The following is a 12,259-nucleotide window of genomic DNA, read 5'->3' on the forward strand; positions in this document are numbered from 1 at the left end:
AATGTATCTGTTCCGCTCAATTGAAAGTAACCTGGGCAGCCCCCTGAAGTGAGCAAAGTGCTCTCTGACATCTGCTCCCCCTGCTGCTGTCCTCAAAGACACCCAGTCAAGTACCCTGTGCGGGAAGATCCGGTGGCCCCGCCTCTGGTAGGTCTCGTAGAAACTGGCCTGAAGAAGCGTCCAGAACCTACGATCAACCCTGCTATCACGTGTCACTGGGAACCAGTCCTCCTCCTGAACACTCCACCTGAGCCTGTTGACCTTCGCCGCATTGGCCTTGGTCAAGTTCTGGAGTAGCACACCTGGCTCCAGACGCACAACAGTGTCCATGCGGAACACTGCGCGCTCGGCCGCTAGGGCCTCGGCTCTACGAGCTGCTGCTGCTGCTGCGGACCTGCGAGGCTCCTGTGGCTGGTGACCTCCTCGCGTCCTCGGTCCGGTGCGACGCTCGGTCGCTGGCGAAGTGTCTCCTGCGGGGGACGTCTGCCGGGTGCGGCCAGAGCGTCGTAGAGTCGGTGACTGTGTGCTCTGCCCCTGTGACTGCTCAGACTGCTCAGTTTCTGTATCTGAATCTGTCTCTGCAGCTGAAAGTGACTGATCTGACTCTGCTGCTGCCACTGCAGTCGTGGCTCTGGTGGCCCTGGCACCTCTGACTCTGCCCATGCCTCGACCTCTGCCCCTGCCCCTGGCTGACGGATCCCTGATCGTGAATGGGCGAGCACGGCCTGATGCCTGCTCCTCGGCAGCCTTAGCCACCATCTCGGCCCTCTCGGCCTCTCTCGCTGCACGAGTCCGCTTGCGAGCGGGCTCCTCGACCACAATTTCCTTCCCCTTCCTCTTCTCACGACCCATCCTGACAATAGCGAACAACAGGGACGCGGCGCTGCGAGCTACGGCGAGCGAAATGGTTCGGGCAAAACACCGAACACTTGGAGTGCGAGGCGTGGATGCGCGGTGCGGTGCAAGGCGTGTGGGCGGCGGCACGGTGGAGGTGCAAGGCGTGCGGGCGGCGGCACGGTGGAATGGCGGTGGCGGCGGCGCGGTGGCGCGCGTATGGGCAGCGGCGCGGTTGCGGCTGGGCGCGCGGAGCGACGCAAGGCGGCGGCGGCGCGGTTGCGCGCGGGCGGCAGACGGCGGCGGCGCGGTTGCGGTGCAGACGGCACGCGGGCGGCGGACGGCGGCGCGTACGGGCGGCACAAGGCGGCGCGGTGGCGGAGGCGACGGTGAAGGCGAAGGGGCGGCAGAAAACGAAAACGAGCAGGCGGAGGCGAGCGGGCAAGAGAGTTATATGACAGGTGGACCCCGCAGATTTTCTTATCGCCGGTTGATCCGACGCTTAGGGTTCGAACGCCGGTTGATTGCGTCGGTGTAGTTTACCCGAGATTCCACCAAAACTGCATCTGAACTCCGGTTGAACCGATGATCCGATAAATGAACTCGCCGGTTGAACGACACAAACGTCGGTTGATTGCTGGGTCAGATCTGTGATACGTTCACCGGTTGATCCGATGCTCCATAAATTGTATACACCGGTTGAACGCCTGGACTGACTGAGCTGAAGCTGACACTTAGTAACGCCGGTTAAACCGATGGGTGAAGATCCTTTGAGCGTCGGTTTAACCGGTGAAGCCAAAAACCCTCACTCAGCTCACTCTTCTATGCTAAGTCCAGTAAACTTATAAAATTCAGATAAACTCAAGTAAATGGACTTGCATAGGCGACTTTACCCCTCAAAGTAAATAGGATAGCTCACTAGCTTAGATAATTTTTCTTTTCAAACACAAGAAAAAGCCGCAAGAGAGACAAGGCGCCAAATAAAATGTATGAGCCATGTCATAGGAATATTGAAGAAAGAAAGCTTCAAACTCATCATGACATTGCTTACTAGGCAATAACGCACCTAACACTTTACTCTTTTCACTTTTCACGAATTAAGATCTTGTATATGAAACAAGTCTCATTTTCATCAAGTGATCTCCTTTGTGACGCTTTCGCATGCAATGATAATGCAAGCTACAACCACATGCGAAAGTAAGGTAAACATGAGGTGCACATCTATATGACAAGAAATGCATAGCAAGAATTTAAATTCTACTTGTCAAGTTTGAACCCACGGAAGCTTCTTCATGATGAGCCTTTCTACAAGCCTAGAGGAAAACAAGTGGACCACCACCTCTAGCTAAACCCTTGCTCATCACTATCTTACCATGGTTAGACAAGTGTCCTATATGTATGCATTTTTCTATATGACATGGCAACTTACATGACGTTTGCCGCATCTAACACATTAAGCTCATTCCTTAGCCTAACAAAAGTACTCTCGTCTAAAGGTTTTGTGAAAATATCCACCAATTGCTCCTCGGATCTCACACCTTGAAGGGAAATATCCCCCTTGGCTTCGTGATCACGCAAGAAGTGATGGCGAATATCAATGTGCTTTGTGAGAAAGTGTTGAACCGGATTCTTGGCAATTTTTACGGTACTTTCATTGTCACAAAGGAGTGGTATTCTTCCTAGTTACACACCAAAGTCCAAAAGGGTTTGCTTCATATATAGGATTTGGGCACAACATGCACCGGCCGCTATATATTCCGCTTCCGCGGTGGACAAACCCACGGAATTTTGCTTCTTACTCGACCAAGAAATTAGAGAACGCCCAAGCAAGTGGCAACCCCCGGAGGTACTCTTGCGATCCACACGGCTTCCGGCAAAATCCGAATCCGAGTATCCCAAGAGATCTAAGCTAGCGCCTTTGGGGTACCACAAGCCTATGCTAGGAGTGTGCTTGAGATACCGAAGGATCCTATTCACTGCCGAAAGATGTGATTCTTTTGGGTTAGCTTGAAAACGGGCACACAAGCACACACTAAACATTATATCGGGCCTAGATGCGGTAAGGTAAAGCAAAGACCCTATCATAGAGCGATAGAGGGATTGATCAACCGGTTTACCGTCCACATCCAAGTCGAGATGCCCATTGGTTGCCATGGGTGTCTTGATTGGCTTGCACTCATCCATCTTGAACTTCTTCAAGATATCTTTAGTATACTTTTCTTGATAGATGAATGTCCCTTTCTTCATTTGTTTGACTTGAAAACCAAGAAAGAAAGTCAATTCGCCAATCATGGACATCTCGAATTCCCTAGACATCATGGTAGCAAACTCATGGCTTAGTAAATCATTAGTTGAGCCAAAGATAATATCGTCAACATAAATTTGACAAATGAAAAGATCCCCGTTGACGTCTTTCGTGAATAAAGTGGTGTCCACCCTCCCGATCTTGAAGCCTTGTATAATTAGGAAGTCACGAAGCCTCTCATACCAAGCCCTTAGAGCTTGTTTGAGCCCATAGAGTGCCTTGTGCAACCTATAAACATGGTTAGGATTCCTCGGATCTTCAAACCCGGGAGGTTGCTCAACATAAAAAAGTTCGTTAATAACGCCATTTAAGAAAGCACTTTTCACATCCATTTGATATAACTTAATGTTATGATGTGAAGAGTAAGCAAGAAGGATGCGGATAGCTTCAAGTCTTGCGACCGGAGCAAAAGTTTCACCAAAATCCAAACCTTCGACTTGAGAAAACCCTTTTGCCACAAGTCTTGCTATGTTGCGTACCACCACCCCATGTTCATCTTGCTTGTTTCGAAAGACCCACTTTGTGCCGATGATGTTCTTGTCTTTCGGAGGTGCTTCAAGGACCCAAACTTCATTGCGGGTGAAATTGTTCAATTCTTCTTGCATGGCCATCACCCAATCCGAGTCCTCAAGCACTTCTTCTATGCTAGTGGGTTCAATACAAGAAACAAACGAGTGATGTTCGCAAAATGAAGCATGCTTAGATCTAGTCCTTACTCCTTTGGAAGGACTACCAATGATTTGACCAATTCGATGATCCTTGGAGATGCGACCATGCTTCACTAGCGGTACTTGCGTGGATGCTTGTTGGGGTGGATCATGGGTGACTTGTGCTTGTGGTGGAACATTTTGCTCTTCTTGTTCTTGGACTTGGGGTGTTGGCGTTGATACATTTTTTTGAGGCAGTGGATCAACCTTTTCTTGATCTTCATCCACTTGGGGTGCCGTGGAGGTGCTTGGTGTAGATGAGGATGGTCCTCCCCCTTGATCATTGCCTTCATGCACCTCTTCCGGCTTGATATCCCCAATGGACATATTCTTCAAAGCTTCATCAATCTCTTCATCACCTACATTTTCATAGCCAACAACCTCCTCTTGGGAGCCATTAGATTCATCAAACTCCACATCACATGTTTCTTCAACTAACCCGGAGGTTTGATTGAATACTCTATATGCTTTGGAGTTTGATGCATAACCAAGAAAGAAACCTTCATCACATCTACTCTCAAACTTACCGAGCCTTTTCTCCTTATAGATGAAGCATTTGCAACCAAAGACTCGAAAGTAGGATATATTTGGTTTCCTCCCGGTGATGAGCTCATATGGAGTTTTCTTGAGGAGTCGGTGAGGATACACACGGTTGGATGCATGACACGCCGTGTTGATTGCTTCCGCCCAAAATTTCTCGGACGTGCCATAATCATCCAACATTGCTCTTGCTAGGGTGATGAGTGTCTTGTTCTTTCTTTCCACCACTCCATTTTGTTGAGGCGTGTAGGTGGCGGAAAACTCATGCTTGATTCCCTCTTCATCGCACCATTCTTCAATCTTCGCATTCTTGAACTCGGTGCTGTTGTCACTCCGGATCTTCACAATTGGGGAGTTGTACTCCCTTTGAGCTTTTCTTGCAAATGTCTTGAAGATCTCCGGAGTTTCACCCTTATCGCCTAGAAACATAACCCAAGTGTAGCGTGAAAAATCATCAACGATTACTAGGCAATAGAGGTTACCACCAATGCTCTTGTATGTAGTTGGACCAAAGAGATCCATGTGTAGTAGCTCGAGCGGCTTGGAGGTAGATAACATCGTCTTGATGGGATGATGTGTTGCAACTTGCTTCCCAGCTTGACATGCTTTGCATAACTTGTTCTTGTCAAAAGTGACGTCCTTCATGCAGGTGATCATCCCTTTCTTGTGGGCTTTCTTGAGGTTGCTCATGCCAATATGAGCAATTCTTCTATGCCAAAGCCACCCAAGAGACGACTTGGTGAAGAGGCATGTCATGGTGCTTGTTTGCTTTGAAAAGAAATCCACTAAATAGATGTTGCCATGCCTAAACCCCGTGAATACCAATGACTTGTCTTTTTCATGAGTTACTACAACACCATTCTTGTCAAAGGCACACGTTAGTTCAAGATCACATAATTGAGCAATAGAAATAAAATTAAAACTAAGTGCTTCTACAAACAAGATATTTGAGATAGATAAATCTTTTGAAATTGCTATTCTACCGAAACCTAAGACTTTCCCCCTTGAGTTATCACCATAGGTGACATGTTCATGATCGCCGGGGTCTTCAAGAGAGGTGAACATGCTATCATTGCCGGTCATGTGTTGAGAGCAACCGCTATCAAGTACCCAATATTTTCCACCGGCTTTGTAGTTCACCTACACACATGAGAATTCACTTTTGAGTTTTAGGAACCCAAACAAGCTTTGGGCCTTGCACATGTGTGACAAGAGCTTTTGGGACCCAAAGTTGCTTGGGGAGCTTCTTCTTTGACTCCTTAGCAATTTTGCCAATGAACTTGGCCTTCACCTTGCCCTTCACTTTACTCAAGAGAAAATGGTTATTTTGAAACATTGATGAGTAATTCTTGGGTAAATTAGGAAGGGGACGTGATGGTAAAGTGCACTCCCTAGTGTGGTGCCCGGTGACTTGGCAATGTTGGCAATATGAACCAACTTCCTTGATGAAGCTTATCTTGATCTCCGGAGAAAGAGTTGTAGCCATGTTTGGCTCCGGAAATGAACCAAGACCTCTCTTGCCATAGTCACGGGTATTGTTGAAAAGAATCTCCTTGTGGATGTATTCTCCTCTTGAGAGTTTCTCCACACTCTTGAGGCTTGCCACTTGATCCATCAATTCCTTTTCCCTAGAAGGAGCAAGCTCGGGCACAATATTAGTGGTATTATCATTAATGAGTAGGTCATCACATGAAGTAGAAGCATTGACCTTTTCAAAAGTTTCGTGAGCAAATTTCTCAAGACTTGGGTCAATTGCTTCATAGGCAAATTCAAGTTCTTGATACTTGTAAGCCAACTCCCTATGCTCTTGTTTGAGCTTTTTGTGGCTCTCTTCAACTTGCTTATCAAGTACAAGTGACTCATTGTGCTTTTTGAGCAAGTCATTGTACTTACCAAGCAAGTTGGAGTGGGCAAGCTCTAACTTGGCATGAGTGCTCTCAAGAATTTTGACTTTGCCCTTTTCCCTCTTGATGACGGATGTATACTCATTAATAAGGTTAGTGAATTCATTAGGATCAAACTCTTCATCACTATCATCTTCACTATCTACCTCACTTACCCTGGTGTTACCTTTTGCCATGAGGCACATAGGAGGCGGAGGTAGTGGTGGTTCTTCATTGGTGAGGGCGATGGTGACGATGTCTTCTTCATCACTTGAATCTTCGCTTGATGAGACATCGGTCACCCACTCTTATTTTTCCACCAAGAAACTTTTTATTGTGTGCCCTTTCTTCTTTGGGAAGAGCTTGGTCTTCTTGTCATGGGTCTTTTTCTTCCCAAATCTCTTGTTTTTGTTCCTCCTTTGTTCTTCTTCATCATCGCTTGAATCATGGCGATGCTTGCTCTTGTTATCCTTGTTTCTTTTGTCCGGCTTGGGGCAATTTGGACGGATGTGACCTTTTTCTCCACAATTGTAGCAAATTTTATTCTTGACATCCATTGGCCGGAACATTCCCTTTTTGGAGTCAAAGTTGAAACCCTTCTTGTTGATCTTTTCATTCAAGCGTGTGAACTTTCTCATCATGAGAGCAATTTCTCCATCATCTTCAACATCGGATGAGCTTTCATGATCATCTTCTTCATTGCTTGAGCTTGAATCTTGCTTGATCATCTTGAGCTTGCGGGATTTGTTTGCCTTGGTCTTTAGAGCAATTGGTTTGCTTGAAGTTGGCTCTTCGGATATACCAAGAATACTCATTTCATGAGCGCGAATTTCCCCCACAAGTTCTCCCACTTCCATTGCGTCAAGATCCTCCTTTTGAAGCATAGCATTGATGATGTTATACTTGGGCTTCGGGAGAAGCATGAGAATCTTGCGATTGATGGAGGCACTGTCAATTTTGGATATTTCAAGTGCATTAATGTCCTTGACAATGACATTCAAGCGAGAATACATATCATTGCAGTTTTCATGAGCTAGCATTTTAAAAGAATCATACTTAGCTCTAAACAAGTGATATTTTTGCTCACGAACTTTAGTGGAACCTTCATGAATTTCAATGAGCTCCTTCCAAATATCACTAGCTAAGTCCATGCCATTAACTCTAGCAAAAACTTCCTCACTAATGGCTTCAAAAATTGCATTTCTAGCCTTGGCATTCCATTTTAATTGTTCGGTGGTGGAACTTCCGGTGAACCCGATCTTAGTTGCCGACCACACTTCGGGGGCAATCGCATCAAGGTATGCGGCCATGCGAACTTTCCAATAAGCAAAGTTCTTGCCCTCGAAGTGAGGCGGCGAACCACCCATCTTGGCCATAACTCTAGGCGGTGAAGCCTAATGATCCAAATGAGCAACGAGGCTCTGATACCAATTGTAAGGATCGATGGATCAAGAGGGGGGGTGAATTGGTCCTTTTTCAAATTCTAAAACGAGGTAAAGTAACCTTAACCTATGCAAAGCTAGAAAGGCACCAATTCACCAACCAGATAACTAGGCTACCTTCACAAGCTAGGAGAGAAAAAAAAGGTAAAGCCTAGCAAGGTAGAGCAAAGTGATGATCTCTAAGTCAAGCACATGAATAAATTGCATGAACGAAAATGCTTGAATGAAGAAAGTGGACAAGAGACAACCGGATTTTTTCCCGTGGTATCGATGTGTTGGCACACACCCCTAATCCACGTTGTGACACTCACAAAGAGTCTTGTCACCTCCCAAGTCACGGAGACGAGGGCGCTCACTAAGAGTCTCCGTTCACCATCCCGGTGTGGTGGAGATCAAACCACGTACAATCTTCTTCTCCGGGCTCCCACAATCCTTGGCAAGCTCCGCGAGAAACACCTCGATCACCAAGATCACCTAGGTGATGCCAATCACCAAGATTAACAAGCTAAGGCCTTCACTTGAGCAAGAACCGATCACCAAGAACGGATGCACACAAGCTTCTCTCTACTCAAGTCCTTAATCTTGCTTCTTGATTGATTGAATGAACAAGTGTGTGAAATGATGAAGCTCAAAGTGGCTCTTGACTATAGTATGAGTATTTGGATGTTGCCTGGTGTCAAGAATAGTAAAATGACTCATTGGAGGGGTATATATAGGCAGCTCACCTGAATAGAGCCGTTGGAGAAAAAAGCTGCCACAAAACTGCGTAGCGCCGGTTAATCCGACGTACCTCCAATAGTCATCGTCGGTTTAACCGGTGAATGTAAACTGCCACCTTCTGGAAACTAGCCGTTACAACTTGGGCAGATTAACCGACGTATCATCAGTTTAACCGGTGTGTGTAGTTGTCCACTGATCAACTGAAAAACCAAGTCTCTGGACAACTGCACCGACGTCTCATTTCAAACATCATCGGTTTAACCGGTGTATTGACTTGTCCAGACTCTGCTGACTTCGTTTAACCGACGTATAGAAAAGTGGAAGCGTCGGTTAAACTGGTGTTAAGGATTTTTTTCTGATTTTGCCTTTTCTGATTTGAGTCTTGAATGAAATCCAAATATTTTTGAGATATAAGTTGAGAACCACATGTTTGAGCTTCTATAAACCTGAGTGACCATTGTGTGCATCCATTTTCAAATGACCAAGTCCATGCTCAAGTTACTTAGCCTTAACCCCTCTTAATGGTGCGATCACTACAAAACTATAAAACCTATACTAAACTAAGTGTCCTTCTCAACCTTATGACACTTAGGACTAGAAAGATTCTTAGTCTTGACATAAAATTGAGTTGAATGCCGAGATCGTCTTTTTGAATAACGAAAATTAGGGGCCTCTTTTGACTTATGACCAAATGAGCGATAATGATTTATTAAGCTGCACAATCTCATTAGTCACAATAATGGTTGTCATTAATCACCGAAACATACCTTGAGGGCCTAGATGCTTACAGCTGCCGTCCAAGGACCGAGCAACAGCTGCCATCAAGGAGTTCTAGGCGCGCGCGGAGGTGGAGTCCGGCTGCAAACTGCTGGCGCTCCGAACGGATCGTGGTGGTGTGTTCACGTCCAAGGAGTTCATGGAGTACTGCGCGGCGGACGGCGTGCACCGGCAGCTAACGGCGCCATACTCTCCTCAACAGAACGGTGTCGTGGAGCGCCGAAATGCCATGGTGGTCGGCACGGCACGCAGCCTAATGAAGGCGAAGGGGCTACCGGCCTGGTTTTGGTGGGAGGCGGTGAACACTGCCGTTTACCTCCTGAACCGGGTGCCGACGAAGGCGGTTGAAGGGAAGACCCCGTTCGAGGCATGGTACAGGAAGAAGATGGTGGTGCACCACTTGAAGACTTTTGGGTGCATTGTGTATGTCAAGAACACGGCGCCGCACCTGAAGAAGATGGAGGATCGTGGCCGCAAGATGATCTTCGTCGGGTACGAGCGCGGGTCCAAGGCATATCGGGCCTACGATCCGGCGACGAAGCGCGTGCACGTGACGCGTGATGTGGTGTTCGACGAGGCCGCGCAGTGGGACTGGTCAGGAGGCAGCGAGACTAGCACTGGTGCTGATCACGGCGGCAATGACACTTTCACGGTCCAGTACAGGGTGGTGCCGGGACAAGAAGGCGCGGAGGATGCAGTACCTGTTACCCCAGATGGTGGGATGGAGCCAGGAACACCACCAGCGACTCCTGCGGCGGCGGAGCCAACTTCCCCGCTTGTTCAATTCGCCATGCCGCCCGCTGAGGTCGACGAGGAGCTGGACGCTGACCACGACGAGGAAGCGCCACTTCGTTTTCGCACGGTGGACAACGTGATCGGCACTGCCACACCACCTGGCTACGCCGTGCGTGATCTGGGCGGCGGGCAACTCTTCACTGTGAGTGCAGAGGAGCCCGGATTGCTCGCCCAGGCAGAGCAAGACCCAAGCTGGTGTCGAGCGATGGAGGAGGAATTACGCGCCATCGAGGAGAACCGCACCTGGACGCTCACTGAACTGCCTCCTGGCCGGCGTGCCATTGGGCTCAAGTGGGTGTTCAAGGTCAAGAAGGACGAGCATGGTGCTGTGGTGCGGCACAAGGCGCGGCTCATCGTCAAGGGCTACGCACAGCGCCAAGGAATCGACTACGACGAGGTGTTTGCGCCAGTGGCATGCATGGAGTCTGTGCGGCTACTCCTAGCATTGGCGGCACAGGAAAGATGGCAAGTGCACCATATGGACGTCAAGACGGCGTTCTTGAATGGCGACCTCCAGGAGGAGGTGTATGTGCAACAAGCGCCCGGTTTTGCTCAACCTGGGCAGGAACACAAGGTATATCGACTGCACAAAGCTCTTTATGGTTTACATCAAGCTCCCCGTGCATGGAATCAAAAATTGGATGAACAATTGGATGTTCTGGGGTTCATGAGATGCCCATCTGAGCATGCCATTTACTGCCGAGGAGGAGGTGCTGAGAGACTGGCTGTAGGAGTGTATGTGGATGATCTGGTGATCACAGGCACTAGCAGCAGCAGCATCCAGAAGTTCAAGACTGAGATGACCAAGGTGTTCAAGATGAGTGACCTTGGGTTGCTATCTTATTACCTAGAGATTGAGGTGAAACATGATGAAGCTGGAATCAGTCTGTCTCAAGGGAGCTATGCAGGGAAGATTCTTGAGAAGTGTGGACTGGATGATTGCAATCCATGTAGAGTGCCAATGGATGCCAAGCTGAAATTAAGCAAGGAAAGCAACAGCCCTAGAGTAAATGCCACTGACTTCAGAAGCTTGGTTGGAAGCTTAAGATACCTGGTTAACACTCGACCTGATTTGGCTTTTTCAGTTGGGTATGTGAGCAGGTTTATGGAGGAGCCCCATGAGGAGCATCTAGCAGCTGTGAAGCAAATCATGAGATACATAGTTGAGACAAGAAATTGGGGCCTGTTCTATGCAAGGAGAAATGGAGGAAGTGATCAGCTGCTGGGCTACAGTGACAGTGATATGGCTGGCGATGTAGATGGCAGAAAGAGCACTTCTGGAATCCTTTTCTTCCTTGGGAGGAGTCCAATCAGTTGGCAATCAGCAAAGCAGAAGGCAGTGGCTCTATCAAGTTGTGAAGCTGAGCATATAGCCGCCGCCACTGGTGCCTGTCAAGCTGTCTGGTTGGCACGGTTGCTCGCTGAAATCAGGAACTCAGCGGTAGGCAAACCAGTGCTAAGGGTGGACAACAAGTCTGCCATCTCATCAATCAAAAACCCAGTGCATCACGACCGGTCCAAGCATATAGATACAAGATTTCATCTGATTCGGGAGTATGCAAACTCGGGGCAAATTGAGGTGAGGTTTATCAGCACTCAGGAGCAGCTGGGGGGCATTCTGACTAAACCACTCGGTAAGGTCAAGTTTCAGGAACTCTGCATCAAAATTGGCCTTCAATCTGTGTAAGTAGTAAATGCACAAGTCTTAGGAGGAGATTTGTCAAATAATCCTTGTACTTAGTTTGCTTTGCTTCCTAGATTAGGCGCATGGCTCTCTCTGATGACTGTGCGCGTTATGGAGCACTGACGAGCGCTTTGTTCGCTCGGGTGCTCGTCGTGCGCTGCGATGGAGGTGTGTGGGATGGCATGCATCGAGGAAGGTCGTGGCGCACATGTCGGGGCTCACGTTTCCCGTTTCTTCAGCTGTAATCTTTGCTTTATATAGCTAATGATCATGCAGAAAAGCTGTTGGTCGCAGCACAAGCCAGAACGTGTCCACCTCGTGTTCGTGTGAACTGTGTGTGTTCGCTCAGCTGCGCAGAGGCTCGCCGGAGATCATTCCTTGATCTGTATTCCGGCGATCTCTGACACAGGTCGCTGCTGCTATCTGGGTCCGGCAGCCAGTGGAGGTTGCCGGCGACGAGGGCGGGCGGAGATACGGAGGCGGGGCGTATCCGAATGGCGGCATGCAGCTCATTGGAGTGGGGGCCGCCGATAATCCTTGTGAAAATCCGCGGGGGGCTCAGGGTCAGGATC

This window comes from Panicum hallii, chromosome 4, assembly GCF_002211085.1.
Source record: "Panicum hallii strain FIL2 chromosome 4, PHallii_v3.1, whole genome shotgun sequence".
Classification (NCBI taxonomy): Eukaryota; Viridiplantae; Streptophyta; class Magnoliopsida; order Poales; family Poaceae; genus Panicum; species Panicum hallii.